Raw genomic sequence first — 12316 nt, forward strand, 5'->3', positions numbered from 1 at the left:
ACCCTCTAGTTGCACGTCAATCACACGTCATGCGGCTGCGCGCGCATCTCTGCCGAATATTTCTGCTGACATTGCAGGATTCTTTTATGGATCCACCCACTTGTGACATCATATTTAATGACGTATTTTAGTTACACCCATGTATACGCCTCTATTAGTTACGTATGCACAGTTTATCTGTATTATCAGCTGTTACGCCTCTTGCATCTGTTTCACTGTAATGTATTTTCTATAAAACTGCTTATCTGTCAATAATATATGCCCTTCCTTCCTGAACTTTCGTGGTGATGGAATAGAAAGCCTACAATTCGAATTGTATTCCTTTGTATAGGAATAAAGCCTTTTAAAACCTCTAATACCACGGATTCTGCCTCTTATATTTACTGAGTTATTCTTAATAGACTTTACCGCATAAAAAATAGTACCGGTAATTAAATATTTACCACACCCTCAATGTGAGTACCAACACCCCCAGAATCATTCTACTAAGGGGAATTTCCCCATCATATGCAGCATATCACCCATTCAGCGTGGCAGGGGTGGCAGGACACGGTCCCATTAGGATATATTTTGCTAATGGTGTGCGGAGTCAGATAAGAGCTGTGCAATTTGGTTGTATTGAAGATACTGCCGCCTGGCATTTCAGGATATTTTCCTGGGGTATTCTAACACTTTCTCCCACTCCTTGTCATGAAAAGCCCTGTCAAAGTCGGTTTCAATAGTCCACTTTTGTTTTATTACAAAAAAATATATGACATCGTTTAATGTAGGTAAGTTTCAAAATGTGTGCATATACACAGTTCAACGCCAGCTCTAATGTACTGAACTCTAGTATTTACTATATAAATATACCACTATAAATAACTCCTTATCAGGTGTTGGCCATGAAGCTTGAGCTTGACACTCAATGATGAAAAAGTTCACACATGGAAGCCCAATTCTATTTGTTTTGCTGGTGCTTGCAATGTATGGCAGGGGTTACTTAAACTCCTTACAATCAATAGTGAAACATTAGCCATCTCTGCTTCCTCTTCTCAGTACTTGGCTTCTTGCTGCCTCTTATGAAAGGGAGTGTCATGTTATTGATATGTAGAATGTATGGATAGTGTGTACTTTGGAAACAAAAACATAAATGGTCCACTTGTGTTTTTAAAAACAATTTCCTATTGGCCTTTCAAATATAACAACAGGTTTAGTTTCAGACATGCATCCTGGAATTTCACCAAAGAGATGTACTTTAATAATCCATTTGCAACCTAAGTTTGTCATGTATTTTAACCCATCTCGCGTTAACCAAATTCAAGTGTGCACTCTCAGTGTGGACAGCTTATTTTCCTCTGACTGCAACTATATCAAAGGTGTGTACTATCACTCGTCTAAGGGCCGATCATTGTCGCCTATCCGTCTATATAAACCCAAAACAGTATGAACCCTTCCAATCTGGAATGAATATGGGCCATTTCTGAGTGTGTGGTGTTAGCTTCCATTGGGTGCTGCCAACCAGTGTGCATGGGCAGCAGGGAACAGGACAAGGAGGCAAGGATTATGTGCATATTCTACCAGCATTTGAGGGTTCTAAGGAGACCTCACCAGTGGGTCCACTTGGGCCCATCAAATATATTGAGCCTGGCACAGGACACGTATGTATTTCATGGTCACTATACAGGTGTGAGTGTCTGCTTAGGATGTAGATTTCCCTGAAAAGAGTCCAGGGTGGTTTGTCATCAATCTTAAACTCCCTTGTAACGGAGGCTGCAACTTCGTCCCATTTCCTACCAATTGTATTTTTTTCCTTTGTACAATACCATGGTCTTGCTGGCTGCACATTTTGCCACAGCAGTGTACCACCCGAGCTGGCCTTCCAATGCATGGCAATAGCGTGCTTGGGCAGTGTCAGCAGCAGGTTGGCAAATTTCATCATGGCCATTCCCATCTTGGGGCAGGGAGCTAGGCCCAAAAAACAGGCATCCATAGTTGAGTAGTGACAGCTCACCCTTGTGCCCTCAATGTGAGTACCAACACCCGCCAGAATTATTCTACTATGGGGCATTTCCCCATCATATGCAGCATATCACCCATTCAGCGTGGCAGGGGTGGCAGGTCACTGTCTCACCAGGAGACATTTTGCTAATAGTGTGCGGAGACAGATAAGCCCTGTGCAATTTAGTTGTATGAAGATACTGCCGCCTGGCATTTCAGGATATTTTCCTGGGGTATTCTAACACTTTCTCCCACTCCTTGTCATGAAAAGCCCTGTCAAAGTCGGTTTCAATAGTCCACTTGTGTTTTATTACCCAAAAATATTTGACACCGTTTAATGCAGGTAACTTTCAAAATATGTGCATATACACAGATCAATGCCAGCTCTAAAGTACTGAACTCTAGTATTTACTATATAAATATACTACTATAAATAACTCCCTATCAGGTGTTGGCCATGAATTTCAGAAAAGGAAAATTTAGAAGTATGAGTTCTTAAATGCTAGTGCTTTTGTTAAAGTGTCAGTTCATTTTTTGCTTCAGGGATGATTTTGCCTAGACTTCATATATGATCACTGAATTTGTATGAGTTACGGGCTGCATGGCTGTTATGCGAGTTATGGATTGCATACATTACCATAACTTGCAATTTTTTTCAGTGGTTATGATTTTAGTTCATAAGCATACCAACAATTTAATTTTAACCTTAACTTCATTCCAGCAACAATGTAGAACGATGTGTAAATATATAAAATCCCACATGGGTTGAACTCTGATGAAGAGTTAATCTCACATCTGTAACCGTGCTTAGATATACACACTCCTATGCAGCCTTTCCAGTGCATTGTGTTGCTTTTCTTTATATTCTTGGTATGCCATGGATTGAGAGCATTGGGTCTAACTGCTGAATTAGCATTGGGAATGCGCATCAACAACACTGATTGTGTTTGTACTTAACACATGGTTTTTTGAGGTGAAGCCCAGCTTGTTATCGTGTACGTACTAAGTTTGAGAAAATATGCTCACTAGGGCTGGTGTTGCAGGCATTAATCACTGTATTAACCTTCTAATCCTCAGGTATTTACCTTCGTGTCTGTGACCTAGCACAACAGTACACTATTCATACATTGTGTAATGTATTATACAAGGAATGCTTAGGGCATTTCTTACCTCTCTAGCCATGCAACATATAATGATTAACATGTGATGGGTACATGTATAGAAGGCTGTTTAGGAATGCGCAGCCTGATCTGTAATTGGTATTAACATGTCCAGCGCTATACTTTGTTTATTTTAATGTATTTTATTTTATTTTATTGCATTATCTGTTAAGATTAATTTAAAAACAGGTTACGTTACGTGTCAGGTTTTGTGATGTTAACAGGCCTGACTTAACAGAATATATGTATATTTTTTCTATGTCCATGACATCATCAGGGGTCCCATGGCAATGTTTTAAAAGTATTCACTTCACTGGCGCTGACCTGTGTGATCAAGGTGGTCTGTCCACCGAAACAAGTCTCAGAGCCTTCTGTGTAGTAAAATCACTGTGATTCCACTCCAGCGTGTCGGTGCCTGTTTCTTTGATTAAAGCCAGGATTGTTATATATATATATATATATATATATATTTTGTCCTTAGTTCGGTTTTTCCTCTGACGGAGCGTTTTTGGTTTGCCAGTATCTTTGGCCTGTTTGATGGATCTTCACAAAACTTTCAAAAAAAAAAGTTCATCCACCTCAGCTCCTTTCTGAAAATGTTTGGGGTGAGCCATCAAGCGGAGGATGATGAAAAAGCAGGGTCCCAAAATGCAAAATCCCCATGCATTTTCCATAAACTTCTTTAAACAAAGCAAATGCAAAATCCCCATGCATTTTCCATAGACTTCTTTAAACATGGCTACAGCAAAAACTGCTAAACAGAATTACACCAAAAGGCAGCAGGAAGCTACACACATTGTGCTTTTTGTGAATTGGTGTAAATCTGTTTAGTAGTTTTAAGGGTAAAAAAAATATAGATATTTGGGCTCGCAAGAGTCTCCGAGACTTTCGCAGGAATCGCTAATTAAAAAAATTGAGCACGCCAATTTAAAAAATAGTGCGCTGTGATTGGCCCAGGAAGCTTTATTTCCCTTGGGCCAGCTCGCTCCTGTGGGAGTCAAACTCTCGTGAGCGTTCTGATTGGTTGCCAGCAACAGGAGAAAAATGTTGATTGCAGCCATTACAGGACTCAGTGACTTAGTCCCCTGTCCAGAAGTAAAACAAAAAGATATATGAGGGTAGGGATATCCTGCCCCCATGGGCCCCATGGGGGGCAAACCAGAGGAACGCCCCCACTCGGACCAAAAAGTAAAAAAAGGCAGCTGGGCCCTATTTTTTCATTATAATCTCCAGGGAGCCACATGCCTCCCTCCCAGTTCAAAATTGATCTGGGCCCCGGAGGATGGGGTCTTCAGGGCCAAAATCAGCCCATCCAAATATTGCTGGGCCCTGCAGTATGGGGTCCCAGGACCAGAATCTGCCCAGATAGTGGGGCCACATGTCCTCCTCCACATAAAACCTGCGGCTGAGACCGGGGGATGAAGGACCTGAGGCCCTAATCAGCTTGGGTAGGTGTGCAGCATGCCCTCCTCTCCCAAACAAGCACGCCAAGCACCTGGGGAAGGGGATAAAAGAGGTGCCTTGTGGGATAGTGTCCCTAGGGCTCACAAGGCTTGGGAAGGGGGCCACATGGCCCCTGTCCCCTTTATTCAAATAGGTGGCCCTGGGTATTGGAGTCCCCAGGGCCAATAACACCTTGGGGAGGTGGGCTCCATTAACTAAAAAAACAAAACAGTCCTGGTGAATGGGCTCCCAGGGCCAGGCTCTATGGCCAATCTCCCACTGTGCATGGACGAAGGCTGTGCTCAGCATGGGGTTGGTTGTATGGGGGATGTTGGTTGCAGGGTCTGTCCGCACATGACAGGGGCTTGCATTTACGTATGATAATTAAGAATTACTTTACTTGAATAAAGTCCTAAAAATTCACTGAAAAAAAACAAAGGTTAATGTAACGTTATAGATGAGTGTCATAAGAGGATCTGACATAAGAGGAGTGCTAACTATAAACTGCATCCACGCCATGCACTGCTTATCTCACATATGACATCACACACAAAATGTTCTATGACATCACTGATGACATCACTGATGACACCATCCAAACTTTATTTTCCCACATATTGCTGTATAAATTACTATGGCAATAGAGGTCTGACAGTAAGTACAAAATAGCTCCAGTGAAAATCAGGCACCATGACTAGTAACACAGAAACAACTTCCTTGGGTGTTGAAAACAATCATTATGTGCAACATAGACCCTACAGCATACACTTTAGAGGTAGCATAGTTCACATTAACAATCAACCACATGTATATGGGAAACCATTGTTAAAAGTACGGTGTTCAATCTGCATACAATTGTTCAGTGAAAGCCAAATAGTGGATGTCAATTCCAGAACAAATGACCTACTACGGACAGCTTTTATTTGTATCAAACCCATGACACACACCAAACCTTAAGAAATGTAGTTGATATCAGTAGAGAACTGAGTACTGTAAACAGTGTTTACTTCATGGAGAGTGTTCATTCTATACCATACTGTTTGCAAAAACCGAAACTGTCATGAGAAGTACACTACAGAGTATTCGAAAAAATCTACTAAGAATAGTTTACATTCTATGCCATATTTCTAAAAAAATGACACTAAGTGCTGACAATACCCAATATATGAAGGTGCTAAACATCATACAACCAGCACCTTTCCTACTGTGGTGAAAACTTTACAGATAGCCCACCTTCTGAAGCAAAACAAGCTCGCATACATAGGTTAGTACCTGGTGCACACACTCTTCTATGTTAAGTATACATTATTGTGTTGACACAATTCTCTCTAATACCTCAAGGCTGCTTACAAAACTTAGTATCTACTGCATAGAATATTTCTCCTGTTGTAAACATTTTCTAAAAAAACTAAAAGTTGTGTGGAGCATACTAAATACAAGTCAACTGTCACTTGCACACAGAATTACTTTTAAATGCAAACATTTATAACATGTTCAATACCTCTACACAGCTATTGTGCATTAGGAGCACATGCATTTTATAAACACTTAGACCCATTAGCTGGACCCAAGCTGTACAAAATCACATAGAAAAGTAATATGATAGTTACCTGACACTATGCAAACTGTAAAACAGACTAGCACATTCATTAGATGATGTCATCAATGATGTAATTCAGGACGTCATCAGTGATGTCATAAATGATGTCATAGAACATGTCATGTGCGATGTCATAAGCAGTGCATGGTGGGTGCAAGTTAAAGTTAGTGGTGCTAACTATAACTGGTGAATTTCTGTGTTTTTTTAGTTCAAAACATTAATGTTATCACTGACAAATTCACCTAACTATAACGTTACTTTAAACTCTGGTATTCTCTTTGAATTTCCATGTTTTTTTTTTCTTTTTAAAAAGAGAGAGACTTTTATCACACCTAACTATAATTTTATTTTAACTTTTCGTTCTTTCAGTGAATACATATATATATATATATATATATATATATATATATATATATATATATATATATATATTACTTCCACCTGATGCTGCAGTTCGCGGTTCCCTGCCTTCGACGATGGTGCCTGTCAGCGGCAGCATCAGCCGCTTCAAATTTTTGCAAAATGTCCAAGTAGATGCCCCAATCGTCGAGAAAAGAAGAGATGGCACACCAGGAGAAAGCACAATAATTTATTGTGCACTATGTGAAGGACGATGCGTTTCGGCGTTAGCCTTTGTCAAGTATTTTGCATCACATGAATCTCCTCTAGAAATACACCCATTGGAGTTTAAACAGAGAAGAGTTATTTTGTATGTTTCTGCGTATTTTTAAACAATAGTAGAAAACAGAAATAAAAGTAAACATGATCATACATTCATACACGTTTGAACATCTTGCACCTATGATAAAGTGCATAGTTAATTTCATACAACTAAATTAGTGAATTCATATCAATAACATTCATATGTAAACGACTTAATGTCAATAAAGTGTTTCAATTTCAATTTTCAATCGGAAAATATGCGGGATGTTGCTATGATTCTCATACTAACCTTACTGATTTCATACGGGGTTTGGCAGTGCAATGGGTATTAATACTTTCGTATTAACATTTCTGCAGATGTATATGTTAAATCATCTGTTTCTCGCATGTCATCTTAACCTCTTTCCACATTGCGCCGGTATTTACGCTAACAGCATTGCCATGAAATAGAACATATTGTATTTGTTACTACAATCACAGACAATAAATAAACGCTCATGGAAAAATGTTTTGAGAGGTAATGCTTACGATAAGGGCATCGCCTAATATCATGTTGTTTGCGTATTGACCATATTAAGCATTGCGTGCCTACATTTTGTCCCAACATTATACAGGGGCCGACTTTATGCCAAATGGCAAGTGCCTTGTGAGTTCACACACCATCACCATGTATGGTTACGGCCTCTTTGGACTTATATTGCATATATTCAGAGGTACGATACTTGGACGCTACAAACATGAGTGAAATAAATGGCCAGTGCCGTATAGTATCAATCTATGCTCATAGCCCCTTGAGAAATGGAAAATAACTACCTAATACATGCTTGGTACCACAGTATTTAGAATAAGTGTAATAGGTGGATGTATCTATTCTATTTCTAACAGATGTGAATAAAAAGACCCTTTTCTTAGTGCAAAAGTGAAGTGGGTCTGTGAAAAGTGAGTGTCCCTATCCGTGATAATGTAGTGTGGAAGTATGTGGGAGTAAAGTTACTGATTGACCGATGCCAACACTACTCGCATGGCATCTGAGTAATGTATGAAATCATGCACATATCTACTCTAGCTACGTCCAGCCGGAAGTCACTCATACCGTACTAGCCCCCACTACATATCCACATTAAAATCAAGAAGTGATAAGGACAGAAAAAAAATATAAAAATAAAAATTAGAAAGTAAGGATATGATTAAAAATGTGTATTTACAGTCAAGAGTTATGCAGTTGCAGTTTAAAGTGCCAGTAGCGACCTATATGTGTGGCTAGTTCCTCGCCTCCATTTAGACCTTTAGGTGTTTTACAGTCTAAATCAATAATATATTTGGATTCGAGAATCCTAAGGTTTCTTTCCCTGTAGCCACCTCTTATGTCTGGGGATTAGGTCTATTCCATGGAATCTCAGACTTCTGTTGTTGCTTTTGTGTTTGTCAGCATAGTGTCGGGCAACCGGATAGTTAAAATCAAGGTTGGTTATTGCACGGAGGTGTTGTAGGATTCTCATTTTTAATGGGAGCTTGGTGCTGCCTACGTATCGGAGGCCAAATGGACATTCCAACACATAGACAGCATAGTCACTATTGCACGTGATAAGATGATTTATCTTTTTCTGTTCCCCAGCTCCACCTAAGAACTCCTTACTGTTCCTCCCATTTCTGCACGCCTTGCATGTCCCACAAGTGGTAAAGCCATTAGGTGCTTTCAACCAATTAGGTCCTGTGTTTCCCTGATCATAACTATGTACCAGACGGTCTTTCAACGATTTGGCACGTCTATAGGTTATCTGGGGGCCTCCTCCTACATGTTTTCCTATTATGGGATCTGCTACGAGAAGGTTCCACTGTGCTCTCATGGCTTTCCTCAGGGCCCATGCACCCCTACTGAAATTAGGTACCATCCTAGGTGTATCTTTGCCTGTTTGTGGATCATTGGAGATTTTTTTATTTTTGTTAAGGGGATGATTGAACAGTAGTTCATTCTGAGTTTTACCTTCCATTTTCCTCTTTGCGCCCGCTAGTGTCACCTCTCTATAACCCCTGTTTCTGAATCGGGTCAGACTAAGGCCTTGTTCAGCCTCAAAGCTTTCTTCGGTGCTACAGCTGCGGCGTGCCCACAACAATTCCCCATAGGGGATACTCTGAACCAGGGGAATTGGATGGTGGCTACCCGTATGTAATACAGTATTTCCAGCTGTTGCGGAACAGACGAGTTGTTATTTTTCCTTGTTTGATTTCCACTGCTATATCTAGGAACTCACAATAGCTGGAACTCATGGAGTGGGTGAACTTTAGATTTAGATCATTTCCCTCTAATTTGTCAATAAATTCTTTGGCTAGGGGTTCTAATCCATCCCATATTAGGAACAGATCCTCAATATATCTGATCCATATGAGTATGTGATCAGTATATTGCTCAAATTTTTCAGTCCAGACAATTTGTTCATCCCACCAGACTAGGAACAAGTTCACCAGGCTGGGGGCAAAACAAGTGCCCATCGCGGCCCCAGACTGCTGTCGATAGGCAGTTTTCTCAAACAAGAAGATGTTCTGCTGTAAAGAGAATAGCATCATTTCCTCCAACATCTTGTCGTGGCACCAATGATCAATGTGCCTACTTCTAAGAAAGTACATACAAGCTGCTACTCCTTTTGTCTGCTCTATACATGTTTAGAGGGAACACACGTCAAGGGCTATCATCCGATAGCCATCATCCCATTCAACATCATGTAGTCTACGCAAGAATCAGAGCTGTCCTTACAATAAGATCTTAAATTGAGGACATACTGTGATAGAAAAGGGTCAAGAAAAATGGAAGTATTCTCCAATAGCCCCCCATTAGATAAAACTATTGGACGCCCTGGTGGTGTGGTGGCATTGTTATAGATTTTTGGTAAGAAATATATACAGGGTATATGTGGATTTTCGGTTTTCAAAAATCTGTACTCCTCAGTATCCAGTAGACCCTCGTGGTACCAGTCTGTCAGACAGCCATGATAGTCTTGTATAGTTTGCCGGTACATGGTCCAATCAATTAGTTCGTAGCAGGTTTCATCCGATAGCTGTCTAGTTGCCTCTGCTCTGTACTTGGTTACGTCCATAATGACAACATTGCCCCCCTTGTCGGAGGGCTTGATTACGATATTGGCATCTCTTTCTAGATTATTGATGGCGGATCTTTGGCTTCTTGATAAATTGTCATAATTAGATTTCGCTGTATTACCACGCATCTTTTTCAAATAATTTATCACTAAGTGAACTGTATGCTTCGATGTTCTCAAATGGTACATTTGGATTATATCTCAATATGATTTTCAGACCACTAAGACTGGATTGATTAGTATTGACACCCCCAGTATTCCAGAATGTGATTCATATTGGCTTGATGATCATCTGTAGCTAGCTCATACATGTCCCTCAAGAGACCAGTATCTTGCACTTGTAATTCAGTATTGTCCATACTGTTGTGTACATTATTTCCAGATTTCTTGGGTTTTACAGTCATTTCGTACAGCTTCATTAGCTTGAGTTTTTGAATAAATAGGAAAAGATAAATGCGAGTGTGTGTATAATTCAAGTCGCTAGTGTGACAGAAAGAGAGGCCCAATTGTAGAACCGTGATCTCCTCTGTGGTTAGTGGTCTTGATGATAGATTGATCACTGATTGATTTTCCGAATTATTCACAGTGGTTACAATGCACCTAGTTCTTCCACCTCTTCTACGATTCACTCTGCGTCGGGCTTTGTCCCTCATCCTCTTCCTCTTTTTGGAGCCTTGCCTCTTCCCCTGCCCCTTGTATGTGGTTTGTCCGATTGATTTTGTTCCTTCTTTTTCTTCAAGATTTGAAATTTGTGCAGGAATGTCAATGGTCGTCCTAAATGGACACTCGTACTACGGTCCTCAGAATCAGTGCTGAGATCTGAGCTGGACCCGGTTGATATATATATGTATATATATATATATATATATATATATATTAACGCTCCAAATTCCTTAATATATAAAGAATACAAGCACTCACGGGTGGCGTGGCAGCGGGTCTTTATTTCCAGAACAGACGCGTTTCGGCGATCTGCCTTCCTCGGTGTTAACGGCACACCGTAAACCGCCATTATTTATATATGCATCTCAGTGTGTCAAACAATTTAGACATAAACAGAGGACAGCGGGAAATGTCGATGGAGTTGCAAGCGCCATCTTGTAATGTAGCTATATCCAAGATCTGGAGTGTACTTGTACAAGCGCGGTACAAAATATACAAAATATCGATTATTTTGAGCATGTATGCACAATAATCACTTTCAATAAAGTGTTCACCGCACAAATCCGGACATAAATTCAAAGTCCCTCAATGAATGTATCAAGTAAGCATGGCAGCAACTCCACCCATATACGAGATAATGCCGTGTATCGGCACTGCACTTCATCATGCCGTGTATCGGCTTTCACTAGCTGTCAAACAAATTTTACATTAAATTACTCTAGTCTAAACACATGTAGCAAAGGGGTAATTGAAATAGCTCAACACAGCAAAATACCGCAATCTAAAGACAAAATCCATATACTCTCACTTAGATATCCAGACTATCATGTTAATTTCCCAAATGTACTGACAACTCTTCATTGCTGTTAAGGCCGGACGGAAACTTGGACTGAAGGTCAATAATGTAGCGTGATTCTAACCTTCGTAGTTTCTTCAGGCGGTCGCCACCTCTAATGTTTTCTGGGACAAAGTCTAGACCAAAAAACTGTAAAACATTTTTACAATTGGGATGTTTTTCGTCATAATGTCTCGCTACAGGATATGAAGCATCTCCTTTCATTATAGCCCTCCTGTGTTCTAGTATTCGAATTTTTAAAGAATGAATTGTGCTGCCTATGTACAGTAGGCCGCACGGGCAAACGAGGCAATAGACTGCATAGGGGGTACTACAAGTTAAAAACTTTTTGATAGGTCTTTTCACATTGATATTGGGTATTACGTAAGTTAAGACTCTCTGGCTATTGGAACAAGCCTTACACTTCCCACACGGAAAGAAACCTTGCATGTGTTTCAAAGTACCCTGCTGTGATGGTTGTTTTGTTAGATGGCTACTGACCAGTCTATCCTTTAATGACCTAGCCTTTTTAAAGGTTATCATTGGATAGTCGGGAATGTCCTCCCCTATGATTGCATCACTTTTCAAGATATGCCAATTTTTGTTTAACATTTTTTTCAAGAAATTAGCCTCTGCAGAATATGTCGTGATCATTCTGAATTTACCTTCATGTGAATCGACGGAATCTTTTCTTATTCCCGTCTTCTTCTCAAGCAAGTGTTGTCTAGGGATCCCCCTGACTTTGTTTAGTGTCTTATCTAGTAATGCCTGTCCATAGCCTCTAATTCGGAATCTGGATACACATTCCCTGGCTGCTAGTTCAAAATCACAGGTTCTGGAGCTGTTCCGCTTTAATCTTAAAAGCTCCCCATAAGGTATA

The sequence above is a fragment of the Triturus cristatus genome, chromosome 10, assembly GCF_964204655.1.
Source record: "Triturus cristatus chromosome 10, aTriCri1.1, whole genome shotgun sequence".
Lineage (NCBI taxonomy): Eukaryota > Metazoa > Chordata > Amphibia > Caudata > Salamandridae > Triturus > Triturus cristatus.